Here is a 13,870-nt window from a genome sequence, read left to right on the forward strand (position 1 = left end):
TGGACAAAAGTACTTGCTGTACAGCCATTAAAAAAGTCAGGCACAGTCACATGCACCTGTAACCCCAGTGTTGGTAGTAGAGTGGCGGTACAGAGACTGGAGGATCATTGGAACTTGCTGATCAATCTGAAAAAGGCACACTCCAGGCTCAACGAGAGGCCCCATCTCAAGAGAATAAGACAGAGAACAGCAGAAGACACCTGGAGTCCTCTGACCTCTGTGCTCAAGTGCACCCTACATGATTTTTTAATTTAGAAATAAAAAATAGGTTGGGCATGATTGTGCATGCCTGTAATTCCAGTGCTTGGGAGGTGGAGGCAGGAGGCTCACCATCACAGGAATTCCCGTTCTAGGTCATCCTTAGCTACATAGCAAGTTTGAAGCCAACCTGGGATACATGAGACCTGTCTCACCACTAGTACCCCTGAAAAAAAAAAGAGAGATAATAATAGCTAATTTTGAGCCAAATATGAGTGACCATGGCCAGGAACACAAATTCAGGTTGGTGTGAAAGGCATGTTCCACCACGGAAAAAGTTAACAGAACGTTTATAGTCAGACAAAGAAAGTCACGAGCCAATATGTTTATAAAATTCATAGATGGAAGGACCGCAGCAAGACGGGGAGATCTGTAGAATTTAGATGATGTTTTTATCCCAGCTACGGTTGGTGCAAGCCAGATGTATCAAGCTTAACAATCCATTCCAAGAGTTTTATCTAAAGGTCAAGAGGAAGAGCTGAGCAGGATGGAGAGTAAATCGCCTGTAATCTCAGCACTTGCGAGGTGGATACCAGATGATCAGGAGATCGAGCTCAGCCTCTCAGCTACATAGCACTACAGGAGTTAGAGGTCAATCAGGGTACACAAGATCTGTCTCAAAACAAAGGAAAAATAGATGTACCTCAGTGGTAGAGTGCCACCCTAGCTTGCACAGGCCCTAGATTCAATCCCCAGTACCAAAATTAACCAAAAAAGCGGGATGGAGGATGAACTTAGGATATCCCAAGATGATTTGGGCACTTGATCTATAACATTCCTTCTCCTAACAATCACTATCGCCTACTTGGCCAAATCCAGATAGTCTTCATGATCTTAACTATAGATGCAGCTTCTTCACAGAGCTTCACCTCACAGGCCAATCATCCTGCACACAGGATTTAGGGATGTCTGTTACTGGGTCATTGTAAGCAAAAAAAAGATCTCCAATAGGCAGCATATACTCTTAACACTTTTTCCCTTGTCCAGTAGTGAATCTTTACATTTTACTGAGGCCCTTAGACTCCATCTGACAGGGCTCCCACCCAGTCCCATATCTCTAAGGATTGCTGCTCTGGGGTGACTTCAATGTTCTCTAAGTCTCATCTGATGCTTGGGACCTGCTAGGTCCAACAATGCATCTAGTATATCACCCCAAGTCTGAGTGAGGATCCATATGGGCTCCTGTTTCTTTTTCTGTTGGTGGTTATTTATTCGTTTTTGAGACAGTCTCATGTAACCAAGGCTAGCCTGGAATTCCTTGTATAGCCGAGGATGACCTTGAACTCTTACGCCCCTGCCTCTACCTCCCAAGTGCTACATATTAAAGACGTATGACCACACTCAGCATACCTATTTTTTTTTCCCCTTAGAAGAAAACACAAAGATACAGGAGAGGAAAAAAAAACTCATAAAAGGAAAGTTAAACTCTTTAAAAGTCTCCATTCCAATAGCTAACAAAACTAGAAGACCAAAAAAAAAAAAAAAAAAAAAAGGTCAAACTGGGAAAAAAACTTGAAGCTTTGGGTTTTTTGCTTTTGTTTTTGTTTGCTTTGCTTTGTTGAGACCAGGTCTCATGTGGCTCAGGGTGGCTCAAGCTCACTCTATGAGGATGACCTTGAACTTGTAATCTTCTGGTTTTCATCTCTCAAGTGCTAGAATCCCAGGCATGCATCACCATGCCCAGTTCAAAATGGAAACTGCTATCAATGATAAAAAAAAGAAACAGGAAAAGAAATTCCTAGAAATGAATACAGAAACAATGTAAGAAAAAACTGTTCACAGGAAAAACATCAAATGAAAGGTGTACAGATGGCCGCAAACACGTAGAGGCGCCCAGTCTCATTCACAGAAACACGACAAACTGAAACAACTGTATTTCATTTGTGATCCTAGCAGACAAGCAAAGGTAAGTTTTGCTGTGGTGAACAAGTTAAGAATTTCCAAGTATTTGCTTCTGAATATGAAGAAGATCTCTAGAAAGACACTGAAGAAGCTGGCGATAATGTTTGTCTCTGGCAAGGGGAACTTGTGGCTGGGGATCCGAGATAGGACTGTGTTTGTTCTGGTTGGTTTTTCATTCTATACCCTTGTGAACCTTTTGAATTTAGAATCATATAAATGTGTCACCTGTTTTTAAACATAATACAAAATACTAAAAAGATCTAAACTGGGGCCTGGAGGGATGGCTCAGTGGTTAAGTGCACTGGTTGCTCTTGCAGACGACCCAGGTTCAATTCCCAGCACCCATATGGTGGCTAAAAACTGTCTGTAACTCCATTTCCAGGGAATCCAGTGCCCTCTTCTGACCTCTGAGGGCATTGTATGGCACGTGTGCACTTATACATATGCAAGCAATACACTCAATAAAATTAAAATAATAAATAAAAAAAATTTTTTAAAGATATAAACTGAAGTCAATGACTGTGCATACTGTCTGTTTCCATACTGGATTGGAAGGTACTGCTCCTCTGCTGTATCTAACCAAATCTCCTACATCTGAACCTGTTACACACTGCTTCTCCTAAAGCCTTTCTTGGTCACCTTAGCTTTCATCCCCTGAACACAGGGACTATTTTTTTAGGTTGGAGGCAAAGGAGATGTAAACACAAATGGTGAAGACACCAAAATAAAGATTAGAAAGTTGGAATTCTTGTCTAAACTCTAAAATTTAAGTCACTCAAAAACTCAGTACATTCTCTGAGCTTCTACAGGCCACACTCTCTAGATATGGGAATGCAAAGACGCTATGCCAATGTAAGTTCAAGGAGACCAAGATATTGGAGAGCTACCCTCTGTGACACGGATACAGCGCTCCCAAGGTCTATGCTCTCCTCTCCTTCCTCGACACACTACTGAACTAGATCCCCCAGCCCTCTTGACCCCATCATCCCTAGAGAATCTAAGCCACAGGCCTGGTGCATAAAAACTGATTGTAGTATGGCATACTGGCTCAGTGGCCTAGCACTTGGTAGGCTGAAGGAAGAGGATGGCCTGGAGGCCAACCTGCACAACAGGGAGGGAGGAAGGAAAGGAGAACGGGAAGGAGGGAGGGAGGGAGAGACAGGTTGGGGAGATGGCTCAGTGGGTAAACAGCTTGATACATGCATCCACACACACTAATATGCTATAGTTTTTGAAGAAAGAAAAGGTAAACTGGGCGTGGTGGCGCATGCCTGTAGTCCCAGCACTTGGGAGGCAGAGGCAGGTGGATCTCTGTGAGTTCAAGGCCAGCCTGGTCTACATAGTGAGTTCTAGGCCAGCTGGGGTTACAAAGAGATACTGTTTCAAAAGACAGAGAGAGAGAGAGAGAGAGAGAGAGAGAGAGAGAGAGAGAGAGAACAAAACCAGGTATGGTGGCACATGCCTTTAGTCCCAGCACTTGAGAGGCAGAGGCAGGTGGATCTCAATGAAACTGATGTCAGCTTGATCTACATAATGAGTTCCAGGCCAGCTGGGGCTACAGGAAGACCCTATCTCAAAAAAGAAAAGAAAAAAAAAAAAAACTAAAAAGCTGCTTGAGGCTGAGAGATGGCTCAGTGTGCTTCAAGCACTGACTGCTCTTGCAGAGGACCCAGGTTTGGTTCCCAGCACCCACATGGCAGCTAAGAACCATCCATAACTCCAGTTCCAGGGGATCTGACACCCTCTTCTGACCTCCTCTGGCATTATACAACATGGGTGTACTTACATAGAGGCAGGCAATACACTCATACACATAAAATAAAAATAAACGTTTTGTTTTTGTTTTTGTTTTTGTCTTTCTGAGACGGTCTCTCTGTAGCCCCAGCTGTCCTGGAGCTCACTATGTAGACCAGGGTGACCTTGAACTCACACAGATCCACCTGCCTCTGCCTCCCAAGTGCTGGGATTAAAGGCGTGCACCACCATGCCCAGCAAAAGTAAAGTAGTTTTTAAAAAAATAATAAATAACTTAAGGAAATAAAGGCTTCCAGGGTTCTGGGAACTTGTTCATATGAACTTGCAAAAATAGTGACAACATGCATAAGACTCATGCTGATTCAAACAAAAACCCAGCATAGAACTGGGGAAATGGGCAGCAGGCCCCAACACTAGCCAAGGAACTATTGACAATTGATTATTGCTGGGTGAGGGAGAGTAGATCTTTAAGGGAGTTACTCTAGATAGGCTGACTAGACTCCAGTGGATGAACTTGCACTAAGGGACATCTGGGTACAAATGTTTGATCAAATAGGACTTAACACATATAAAAGAATGTGTGAAATCCAGTGGGGGAGGGGTATGCAGGCAGGGGAAGAGGTCTAAATTTGATTAAGATCTATTATATGAAATTCCTAAAAAATTCAGTAACTTTTTTTAAAAAAAGGAAATACAAGACATGACAGAGTAAAGTCACCACCGAAAAAATTAAATTAAATTAAAAATAATAATAAATTTAAAAAGAAAAGAGGGGAAAGGAAGAAGAGGAGAGAGGAGTCAAGACAAGAAGAAGGGGGGAGGAGGGGAGGGAAGGGGAGGGAAGGGAGGGGGAGAGGAAAACTCATTGCAAGCCTGGGTATCTGCATGATCTATTTGTAGTCTCTCTCTCTCTCTCTCTCTCTCTCTCTCTCTCTTCTCTCTCTCTCTCTCTCTCTGTCCTATATGATGTTTGGATTTCAACATGCAGAGTTGCATCATGAGGCATGAGTTGAAAGTAATGTAATCTCTGTCCACCTGGACCCTTCACCCTCTTTCACATAGATTCACGTTGGACAGTGACACAAACCAAAAGTAAGATTTCATTGTTTCCTCACTGGTATTTGGGGATTGTTTCTTAAAGCAGCTAGTTTTACTTATCCAGACTACATTACCAGTTCGGAAATGGAATATTAGCCTCATAATCCAAAACTATGCAGAAATTCCGCTACGCTTCCCTAGTTAATTGGCCTTTGCATCACTCATGACACTGTTTTCTGACGTTGCTCAAATCACCAACTTTTTTATTTAATTTTGCGTGTATGAGTATATTGCCTGCATGTATGTAAGTGCACCCATGTGTGCAATGCCTGAAAAGGGCATCGGATCCCTTGGAGCTGGGCTTACAGATGGTTGTTAGCTGACATGTGGGTGCTGGGAACTGAACCTGAGTTCTCTGCAAAACCAGTCAGTGCTCTTAACCGCTGAGCCATCTCTCCAGGCCCTCAAATCACCAACTTCTTGTCCCTGATATTTGTTTGTCTTTCATACCAGAATAGTGGAAATTTGTCTATCTAAAGGTGGGTGGGGATCAAAGCCATGCCCTTAAGATAAAGAATTAGATCACTTCCTCTGTCATTTTTTAAACATCTCCAGTTCATTTTTGATCCAGGTGAAGAGTGGAAAAGAGACTTTTCTCTTTTCCTTTTTCTTGAGATGGGTTGTGCTGGACAGCTTTAGTGTCAACTTGACACACGGGTTGAGGGAGCCTCAACTGGGGAATTTCCTCCATTAGACTGGCCCGTGACCATGTCTGTGGAGTATTTTCTTGATTATTGAATGATGTGGGAGGGCTGTATTATATACGTAAGCGGGCTGAGCAGGGGAGCAAGTCAGAAAGAAGCAGCACCGTTCCTCCATGGCCTGTGCTTCAGCTCCTGCCTCCAAGTTCCTGCCCTGAGTTTCTGCCTTGGGCTCCCTGATGAACTGTGACCTGGGAGATGTAAGACAAATAAACCCTTTCCTCCCAAGTTGGTAGTGGTCAGAGTATTTTGCCACAGCAATGGAGAAACAAACTAGAACACTCCTTGTCAGAGCTGGACAGATGTCTCAGCAGTTAGGGATGTGAGCTGCTCAATCATGAGGACTGGAGTTTGGATTCTAGCATTCATGTAACAAGCTGTCTTTTTCACAAACACCTGTTAACTCCAGCTCTGAGGGATCCTACACCATCTTTGGGCCTGCATGCTGGTAGGTGCACCTGTACACAGACACACACGCACTTGTAAGTACATACATAAATGCATACATACATACATAATACAATCTTTAAAACAACAGTAATAAAATGAATCATCCTTGTGTTCCTGGCAGCATTGCCATGTGACCTATTTCTCACCTTTACAGTAGTGTCCAATCCCTGAAGCATGCTATCTGAGGGCTCCATGGCATGGTGAGTTCTGTGGCTGTTTTCTAAATTAAAATAAATCTTGAAATCATATAAGCCTGCCTTTGGCAGCCAGGATTTTCACAATGAGATGTGAACAGAGAGGGAGGCATCGGGAGGCCACTGAGAACAGGGTGGAGGTTTGGGCAACCAGGAAGAGTGCCAGACCTTGATCCCTCCACTGGCTGGCTACAGACCTTAAATTGACTTAAATCCCTGAGTCTCTCTGAAACTTAATCTGAAAATTGGAGAGAGTAATGGACCTAGTTCAGGGACTTGTACTAATTTGATTAAATTTTCTGGTCCTTGCAGTCTTCTTACACTTCATTCTCTGGCTTGTTTTGTTTTATTGTTTGGTTCGGTTTGTTTTGTTGAGAAAGCCTCTTGCTAAGTAGCTCAGGCTGGCTTCTAGCCATTCCTTTAAGCTGGGATTAGTGGGATTACAGGCATATGTCACCATGCTTGGCTTTCCCCAATGTTTTATAAATTCTTTCCTAATTTGTTTGTTTTTGTGTATGTGCACATGTGTGTGCAGGCATATGTGTGCCATGTGGAGGCCAGAGGACAACTCTTGGGGTCGGTTCTCTCCAGCCACCTTGTGGGGTGCAGGGATCAAACTCAGGTCATCAGGACTACATGCAAACATCTCTATTCACTGAGGCATTTTGCCAGCTTGCTTCCCCTTCTTTTTAAAAAATTGTTTATGTATTATTTTATTTTATGTGTATGAGTGTATTGCCTGCTTGTATGTAAGTGCATTTATGTCATACAATGCCCACAGAGGTCATAAGAGGGTGTCAGATCCCCCAGAACTGGAGTACCTGACAGTTGATGGGTGCCATGTGGGTGCTGGGAACCAAACCCAGGTCCTCTGCAAGAGCAGACAGTGCTCTTAACCACTCAGTCATCTCTCCAGTCCCCTTGACTCCCCCATTTTTTAAATTTTTATTTTATTTTATGTGTATGAGTGTACTGCCTGCATGCATGTAAATGCACCTGTGTGATGCAGTACTCTCAGAGGTCAGAAGAGGGCATCAGATACCCTGGAACTGGAGTTATAGCCAGGTCTGAGCTCTCTAATGTGGATGCTGGAAACTGAACTCAGGTCTGTCCTCTAGAAGAAAAGCAAGTGCTCTTAATGGCTGAGCCATCTCTCCAGCCCCTGAAGCCTGCTTTTTCTTTGATTTTTGTTTGTTTCTTTGAGACAGGGTCTCCCTGTTGCCCCAGCTTACCTGAAACTCACTATGTAGACCAGAGATCCACCTGCCTCTGCCTTCCAAATCCTGGGATTAAAGATGTGTGCCACCACGCCCAGCCTGAAACCTGATTTTTTTTCATTTTTTTTAATTAACTGTTATTGCTTGTGTGTGTGTGTGTGTGTGTGTGTGTGTGTGTGTGTGGTGTCTACATGCAAGCACATGTGTGCCACAGTGCACATATGGAGGTCATAGGACAACTTTGTGGAGTTGGTTCTCTCCTTCCACTGTTATGTAGGTTCTAGATCTAAGGCTCACAGGCTTTCATGACAAGCACTTTTACTTGATGAGCCATCTCTCCAATACCATATTTTTTGTTTGTAATTATATGTGTGCATGTGTGCCTATGTGGGATATGTGCACATTACCCACAGAAGCCAAAAGAGAGCATAGGATACCCTGGAGTTGGAATTACAGGTCGCTGTGAGCTGCCCAACATGGGTGCTGGCTGTCAAACCCAGGTCCTCTGCAAGAGCACTACTTATTCTTTTTTAAATATTTTGTTACTTTTATTTTATGTGTATGAGTGTTCTGTCTGAATGTATGCAAGTGCATCGCATGCATGCAATGCCCCACAGAAGCCAGAGGAGGGGGTCAGATCCCTTGGAACTCGAGTTACTGATGGCCGTCAGCCACTGTGTGGGTGCTGGGAATCAAACCCAGGTCTCCTGGAAGAACAGTAAGTGTTCTTAACCGCTGAGCCATCTCTCCAGCTCAAAGAGAGCTGTTGAGTCATCTCTCCAGTCCATGTTTATTGTTTTCGTTTGGTTTTTGGTTTTGGGGTGTGTATATGTATGTGAGGGAGAGGGAGAGGGAGAGGGAGAGGGAGAGGGAGAGAGAGAGAGAGAGAGAGAGAGAGAGAGAGAGAGAGAGAGAGAAATAAGATCTGACTGTGTAGTTCAGGATTGACTTGAACTCACGGTCTTACTGCCTTGGCCTATAGAGTGCTGGGATTACAGGTATGTGGCACCATGACCAGCCAGAGGAATATTCGGTTTGTATTTTATATTTCTCTGTCTTTTTGTTTCTTGGAGTGCTTAAGACATGACCTAGAGCTTCATATTTGCTAGCCAAGCACTCTACCAGTGAGTCACATCCTCAGCTCAAAGCTCACTTTTAGGTGGAGTGGTAAAAATCAAAAGAAATGCCATTATTGGCCATCTGACACACCTCAGATGGTGTCATAAGGGAGGAATAGATAAGAATTTTTCCCCCAAAGGAAAGAAATAAGCTGAATGTGGTAGCTCACATCTTTAATCACAGCATTTGGAAGGTTGAGGCAGGAGGATCACCATGAGTTCAAGACCAACCAGCCTGGGCTACATAGTGAGTTCAAAGCTAGCCTGAACTACAGAATGAGAGCCTGTCTCAAAAGACAAATAAACAAACAGGTATAGTAGCACATGCCTTTTTCCCAGCACTTGGGAAGTGGAGGCAGGAGGAGCAGGTATTTGAGATCAGCTTCTGCTTCCTATTAAGTTAGAGGCCAGTCTGGGCTTCATGAGAACCTGTATAGATAGATAGATAGATGATAGATGATAGATGACAGATAGATGATAATAAATAAATAATAAATAAATAAATAAATAAATGTATTGGAAGAGAGCTGATTAGGTCCAGAAGGAAATGTTTGTTTGCTTTATGTTGGCATGTCTCGCTTTACTTTTTAAAGGGGAAGTCTTGACTGGATTTTTAAGTTGAAGACGTCAGAGGAATGGTGCGGCTTCTACTGTTACTGTCTTTTAACAGCCATTCTGCATCTCTGGTAAAATCTGAGGCAGGATAGAAAGGCAGGGACAACCAAGAGTATTCCAGAAAGAAACAACACCTCACTCTCTGGATCTGGTTTACATTCTCTATTGCTGAAAGTGAAGAATTTGCTTGCAAGACTGCCCACACAGGACTAGACTCAAGAGAATCTCAAACATAATTATTAAAACAGGTAACGAACCATGCTCACAGTCAACACATTGCCTTGCCTGGCCTCTTGTGTATCTCCTGTTAAGACCTTTCTTACTTCTCTGGCCTGCTTCTGCTGCGACAGCATTTTCTTCTCACCTGGCTTCTGTACAAGGTACCTCATAAGCCACTTCATGGTTTCATTTATGAAAGAAAATTCTTCAGATAACAATAAGCAATCACGCCAGGCATGGCGGTACACCTTTAATCCCAGCCCTCAGAAGCAGAGGCAGGTGGATCTCTATGAGTTTGAGGCCAGCCTGGTCTACATAGCATGTTCCAGGCCAGCCAGGGCTACATAGTGAGACCCTGTGTCTTTTTGTTTTGTTTTGTTTTATGTGTATGAATGTATTGCCTGCATGTATATGAGTGCACCCATGTCATGCAAAGCCCACAGAGGCCAGAAGAGGGTGTCAGATCCCCTGGAACTGGAGTTATAGACAGTTGTTAGCTGCCATCTGGGTGCTGAGAATTGAACCCAGGTCCTCTGCAAGAGCAGTCAGAGGGGTTAACCACTGAGTCATCTCTCCAGCCCCTGACTATATTCTTTAATGAAAACCATCTTCTGAGAAACTCAGTGTATATATTTAATTATGTGTGTATATGCACCTGAGTGCAGGTACCCATGGAGACCAGAGATGTCAGATTCTCTTGAAGCTGAAGTTGCAGGTTGTTGTGAACCTCTGGACCCAGGTGCTCAGAATTGAATTCAGGTTCTTTGCAAGAACAGTACTCAGTCTTAACCACTGAACCATCTCTCTGGTCCCCACAAATACTTTTACTTAATCTTTAAACTTAGATATAGATCATATCATCTGAAAGATGTAACTCTAAAATCCAGTGGTTCACACACAGGCACACATATATACACTCACTGTTGAGACACTTAGAGGATGTTTCTCTCTCAATACCCATACTTGCAGAAAAGAGTGCATGTCAATGACATCAGCTGAGATGAGGTCTTGAGGAAGCGCCTGTACTTGCTCATGGTCATGGTTCCGGCACACTATTCATATCTGAACAAACACCGCCAAGATTTAGTCTCCAGCTTGTCTCAATATTTTAAGAACTTGAAGGCAGAAAACAAAATCATTTCTCAAGAAACCATCACTTCAATGAGTTAAGCTTGACCAGAGGGAACATTCAAGAGGCAAACTCTGCAATCAATGATGCATTAAAAGAAGTTGATGGTACTCCACTCAACGTTGCTGTGACAGGCGAGTCTGGGGCAGGAAAGTCCACCTTCATCAATGCCCTGAGAGGGGTTGGGCATGAAGAGGAAGATACAGCTCCCATTGGGGCAGTGGAGACAACTATGCAGAGAACGCCATATAAACACCCAAATATTCCCAATGTTTTGATATAGGGCCCACCTGGTATTGGAACCACAAATTTCCAGCCAAAAGACTATCTGGAGCAAGTACAATTCAGAGACTGTTCTGGTTTGTTTCTTCATTGCTGTGACAAAACACTCTGACCACTACCAACTTGGGCAGGAAAGTGTTTATTTAGCTTACATCTCCCAGGTCACAGTTCATCCAGGAGCCCAAGGTAGGAACTCAGGGAAGGACCCTGGAGGCAGGAGCTGAAGCACAGGCCACCGAGGAGTGCTGCTTACTGGCTTGCTCCCCTGGCTCCTACTCAGCCTGCTTTCTTATGCAACACAGGCCCACCTGTCCAGGGGTGGCACCACCCACAATGGGCTGGGCCCTCCCACATTACTCAACAATCAAAAAGGTGCCCCATGGACATGGCCACAGGCCAGTCCAGTGGAGGCAATTCCCCAGTTGAGGTTCCCTCAACCCAGGTGTGTCAAGTTGACATTAAAGCTATACAGCACAGAAACTATGACGTCTTCATTATTGTTTCTGCTGAACACTTTGGGGAAAATGATACAGAGCTCACCAAAGCAATCAGAATTATGAAGAAGAAATTCTACTTTGTGAGAAGCAAGGTAGACTCTGACTTAAAAACTGAAGAGAAATGTAAACCACATACCTTGACAGAGAACAAGTCCTGCAGCAGACCAAAAACCACAGTGTGAATGCTTTTAAGCAGAATGACTTTGAAGGGCCACAAATCTTCTTGATCTTCAACCAAGGTTCAGCTGAATATGATTTTGCAATACTGATGGACACACTGATAAATGATCTTCCTGCTCAGAAACAGAAGTTTTATGCTTTTCTTGCCTATTATTACTGAAGCAGCCATTCAAAAAAGCATGAGTTTGTGAAGCAGGTCATTTGGCTAGAGGACCTGAAGACTAGATGGGTGGCTACCTTTGCAGCGGGTATCATCATGGACAGTGATGTAGACAAGCTGAAGACAAGCTTTAACCACTATTGAGTCCTGCTTAGCGTCGGTGATGCTGCCCTGGGATTTTTGGCTAAGGATTTGCAAGTGCCTGTTGAACTGAAAAAAATCATTAAATTTCATTTGTTGGAAACTAAAAAAAATAAAAAATAAAAAAAATAAAAATGCCCACATCGTACCAACTTCTTTTGGAATTCTTTTCTGCAATGCGTGCTGAGATCCCAGCTGCACCCTGGTAAAGGCCTCAGAGGAGATCTCCTCAGGCTACACAGCCAGCAAGGCCGCCTTGTACCTCATGCTGGTAGTAACAGACTGAATGTTAGCTGAGTAAATGACATCTATTCCTCTCTCTGTAGTGCTGTACAATAATGTTACCAAGGTGTTTTTTCTTTGTTTCTGTGCTGGATAGTTTCAGTTGGCAACTTGACGTACCTGGGTGAAGGGAACTGAGGGATTTCCTCCATTGTATTGGTCTGTGGACATGTCTGCAGGGCATTTTCTTGATTGTTGAGTGATGTGGGAAGGTCCAGCCTGTTGTGGATGGTACCACCCCTGGGCAGGTGGTCCTGTGTTGTATGAGAAAGCAGGCTGAGCACTGGCCAGAGAAGAAAACCAGTAAGCAGTGTTCCTCCGTAGTCTGTGCCCCAGGTTCCTGCCCTGAGTTCCTGCCTTGGCTTCCCTTGATGATGGACTATGTCATAAGCCAAATAAATTCTTTCTTCTTCAAGTTGGTTTTGGTCAGTGTTTTTATCACAGTGATAGAAAGTAACTAAGAGAGTTTTCATTGTTTTGTTCTGTATTTTGAAGCAGGTTCTTATATAGCCTAAGCTGGCCTCAAACTCATTATGCAGCTGTAGATGACCTTGAATTCTTGATCCTCTTTTTGCCCCTCCTCAAGTGCTAGGATAACAGGCATGCATCACTATGCCCAGCAATGTGACCAAATTCTAACCATAGAGGTAAAAGCAAAATGTTGTGTGAAATGCCTGTAAAGTGCCCTTAAATAGAAAGGCCCTATCATAGCCCTACCCAACCTTCCTTCCATCTGGTAAACCAATGTGGTGGCTCATGTCTTTAATCCTAGCACTCAGAAGGCAGAGGGAGGACGATCTCTCTGTATTCTTGCTGTTTGTGTTTTTATAGTAGATGGAATCCCACTGAAATAGGCCAACAGTCCATGGAAAACAGATGATACAGAGACCCAGAAGTTCAGTTCCTTGCCACAATGAGATGAAGATCATCCCACACCTACTACCCCCCTCCAAGGCTCAGGAACTTTTGTGGAAGAGGTTGGTGGAAAGAACATAAGAGCCAGAGGAAGGGGTGGAGTGTTAGCTGGAAATGTCCTCCAACCACTATGCTGGCAAGCTATAGTCAACACTTCCTTCCCATGCTCATCAAGGAGTCATTGGGGGAGTCAGTTACCCCTCCCACCCAATCAGTGAACCTTAGCTGCATGTGGAGGACGAGATAAGGGTATATAAGCCTAGAATCCCATGAGGCACCTCTCTCACCATTTTGTGTGGCTGTCAGTAAGTCACAGTGTGGACTTTCCAGAGCAGCCATAAATGGGGGGGTGCCCACTCTTCTGTAAATAAATCCCCATCCTATACTCTGTTACCAAGCCCAATAAACTCATTAGAATTTAAAAAAAAAAAAAAACAGAGCTAATGGAAACCTTCATTATTCTACCAGAGTTTACCCCATGTTGGCAAATCCTTTGGTCTTTGATTTCTTAGTCCTATTCCCTGCCCCCCAAACTTCATTGTATATATATTTTTATGTAAGCTGCTTCAAGTTATTTCTGGAAAAATATGTTAAAAATTGCCTCTCTTAGCCATAGTCATAAAAACAGCATGGTAGGAGGGCATGGTGGTACACTCCAGAGGCAGAGGCAGGCGGATCTCTGTGAGTTCAAGGCCAGCCTGGTCTACATAGTGAGTTCCAGGACAGCTGGGGCTACAGGGAGACCCTGTCTCAAAAA

General features: G+C 43.7%; 1 pseudogene; it reads left to right on the forward strand.

Annotated features, from left to right (window-relative positions):
- The first annotated feature begins 479 nt into the window (after window positions 1–479).
- Window positions 480–12,000, forward strand: LOC103737592 (annotated as a pseudogene).
- Window positions 12,001–13,870: the final 1,870 nt, after the last annotated feature.

Source organism: Nannospalax galili, unplaced genomic scaffold (genome assembly GCF_000622305.1).
Source record: "Nannospalax galili isolate Female #2095 unplaced genomic scaffold, S.galili_v1.0 scaffold398, whole genome shotgun sequence".
NCBI classification, from domain to species: domain Eukaryota; kingdom Metazoa; phylum Chordata; class Mammalia; order Rodentia; family Spalacidae; genus Nannospalax; species Nannospalax galili.